The sequence below is a fragment of the Arachis stenosperma genome, chromosome 9 (assembly GCF_014773155.1).
Source record: "Arachis stenosperma cultivar V10309 chromosome 9, arast.V10309.gnm1.PFL2, whole genome shotgun sequence".
In the NCBI taxonomy this organism is placed as follows: Eukaryota; Viridiplantae; Streptophyta; class Magnoliopsida; order Fabales; family Fabaceae; genus Arachis; species Arachis stenosperma.
In genome coordinates, this window is record NC_080385.1 from 41,340,110 (window position 1) to 41,343,676 (window position 3,567).

The following is a 3,567-nucleotide window of genomic DNA, read 5'->3' on the forward strand; positions in this document are numbered from 1 at the left end:
ACACAGTTATTTTATGAGTCTTGGCTGTGGCCCTAAGCACTTTGTTTTCCAGTATTACCACCAGATACATAAATGCCACAGACACATAACTGGGTGAACCTTTTCAGATTGTGACTTAGCTTTGCTAAAGTCCCCAGTTAGTGGTGTCCAGAGCTCTTAAGCACACTCTTTTGCTTTGGATCACGACTTTAACCACTCAGTCTCAAGCTTGTAACTTGGACCTGCATGCCACAAGCATATGGTTAGGGACATCTTGGTTTAGCCGCTTAGGCCTGGATTTTATTTCCTTGGGCCCTCCTATCCATTGATGCTCAAAGCCTTGGATCCCTTTTTTACTCTTGGCTAGTGCTCATGGCTTGTTTTTTTTTTTTGACTGCTTTTTCTTGCTTCAAGAATCAATTTCATGATTTTTCAGATCATCAATAATATTTTTCGTGTTCCTCATCCCTTCAGGAGCCAATATTCATCAAATTCAAAGTACATATTATGCACTGTTCAAGCATTCATTCAGAGAACAAAAAGTATTGCCACCACAAATAATTAATTATAAATTTTATTATTAAGAACTCGAAAAATATAGATTACTTCTTTATTCTAAAAAAAATCTACTACTTTATTCATGCCTGATGATGATAAGAAAAATAAATTATAGCTTAATTGGATATAAAATCAAAATAGACATACTAATTACTACTACTATATATCTCCTAAGGTAAACTTTCTAAAATAAAAACATTATCACTAGGTTAAAGCAGGAAAAGAAAAGGAAAAAATTGGAACTCAGCAACCTGTTGTTTTGAGGAGTAGGTGTTCCTCTAATATGTGTGGTGCTTTTTCATGGATTAATCTTTTGGCGCTTTAGCTCCCTTAAATCACGCCCTTGCTCCTCCTGTTCCTTGAGCAGTTGGCAAATCATGCTACTTTGATTATTCTGTTCTTCCTTTATTTGATCCATAGCTTCTTGCAATCTGGAAATAGAAGCCTCAAGATGTTCCCAGTATTTGAATTGGGGCAGTTCTGGGAGGGCTTCTGGTGCTCTTCTCTTGGTTGAATCATCTTGTTGCTGTTGTCTGACCATTGATATTCCAGTAATGGGCTTTTCAATTAGGATATATTCAGTTATTCCCATCTTTACTCCAGCATCTTTGCAGAGCATAGAAATTAAGCTCGGGTAGGCCAATCTGGCGTCCTTAGAATTCCTGTTTGCTATTTTATATAGCTCACATGAGATCAGCTGATGGACTTCTACCTCTTTTCCCAACATAATGCAGTGAATCATGACAGCTCTTTTGATGGTTACTTCAGAACGGTTGCTGGTGGGCAATATGGAACGCCCAATGAAATCCAGCCAGCCTCTGGCTACTGGTTTTAGATCTTCCCTTTTTAGTTGAACTGGGATGCCAGTCGTGCTGGTAGTCCACTTGGCTCCAGGGATGCATATATCTTCCAGAACTCTGTCCAGTCCTTTATTGACCCTCATCATTCTCCTATTGAAGGAGTCTGGGTCATCTTTCAGTTGAGGAATCTTGAATATCTCCCTGATCTTGTCAGAATTGGTATGAATGATCTTTCCTCTGACTATGGTCTTATGGTCAAAGAGAGCAGCTCCAATGATTCTTTGCCTTTCTGTCTGCCATAGATTAGCATAGAATTCCTGAACCATGTTCTTCCCCACTTTCGTTTCAGGATTGGCCAGAATTTCCCAATTCCTGTTTCGAATTTGCTCTTGGATCTCCGGATATTCATCTTCTTTCAGATCAAATCTGACTTCCGGGATCACTGATCTGTGACTCATTATCTTGTAGTAATGGTCTGAATGTTCTTTAGTTAAGAACTTCCCTTGATTCCAAAGTGGCTTTGGGGTGCTTTCTTTCTTGCCTCTTGGGTTGGGTTGTTTCCCTTTAGGAGCCATGATCTTGAGTGGGTATGTTTTTGTGATCACGGATAGAACACACCAAACTTAGAGCTTTGCTTGTCCTCAAGCAAAAGAGAAGAAAAAAGAGGGATAGAGGGAGAACAAATGTGGAATGGTGATGATGAGGAAGGCGCCGAATACAAGATATAGGGAGGGGGGTGGTAAATTTTCGAAAAATAAGAAAGAGATAAGATAGAAGATATGATTTTAAAAGATATGATCAGAAAAAGATATAATTTTTAAAAGAGAAAGATATGAATAATAATTTTAAAAGATAAATCTGAAATTTTTTATTTTGAAAAAGATTTTAAAAAGAAAATTGAGTTTTGAAAACAAATTTTTAAAAGATGGTGGATTGGATTTGAAAGCCATTTGTTCTTTTGGGTTAAGATATGTCTAAAACATTTGCAAAATTGGATTTTAGAAATTAGGGAAAAAAAACTTTTGGAATTGAAAGTGATAATTTGAAATATGTTTATGCAAGAAATCATGAATTGAAACATAAAAATTTTGAAAAGTTATGAAAAAAAACGAATTGTACCTCCTCCCATCATCCTGGCGTTGAACGCCCACATGGTGCATGTTTTGGGCGTTTAACGCCCACATGTTGCTTCTCCTGGGCGTTCAACGCCCAACTGGTGCTTCTTTCTGGCGTTGAACGCCAGAAAGTCCTTCATCACTGGGCGTTTTTCTGAACGCCCAGGATGCTAGCAGACTGGCGTTAAACGCCCAGAAGGTGCATCTTTCTGGCGTTTAACGCCCAGAAGATGCTCCTTTCTGGCGTTTAACGCCCAGATGGCTACCCTTACTGGCGTTAAACGCCCAGTGGGTGCTTCTTTTGGGCGTTTAACGCCCAAAGTATTTCTTACTGGCTTTTTCATGCCAGTGAGCTCCCAAATTTTCCTGTAACTCTGTGACTTCAACCAATTGCTCTTTCACCCTTGAAGATACTTGGACTCAAACCTGTTAAAAAAGAAAATTTATTTAATTAATACGGATAAAATTAAATTTTGTGATTGGCTGGGTTGCCTCCCAGCAAGCGCTTCTTTAATGTCATTAGCTGGACTATTACTGAGTTTTAATTAAGTCTCAGTCTTGAGCACTCTTGCTCAAAATTTCCTTCAAGATAGTGTTTGACTCTCTGTCCATTAACAATGAACTTTTTGTTAGAGTCATTATCCTGAAGCTCTATGTATCCATATGGTGATACGTTTGTAATGACATATGGACCTCTCCACCGGGATTTTAATTTCCCGGGGAATAATTTGAGCCTAGAATTAAATAGCAGAACTTTCTGCCCCGGCTCAAAGACTCTGGATGACAGTTTCTTATCATGCCATCTTTTCGCTTTCTCTTTGTAAATCTTTGCATTTTCGAAAGCATTGAGTCTAAATTCCTCTAGCTCATTTAACTGGAGTAATCGTTTTTCTCCGGCTAACTTGGCATCAAGGTTCAGGAATCTGGTTGCCCAATAGGCCTTGTGTTCCAGTTCCACTGGCAAGTGACATGCCTTTCCATACACAAGTTGGTATGGAGAGGTCCCTATAGGGGTCTTGAATGCTGTTCTGTATGCCCACAGAGCATCATCCAAGCTTCTTGCCCAATCCCTTCTACGGTTAATTACAGTCCGTTCCAGGATTCTTTTGAGTTCT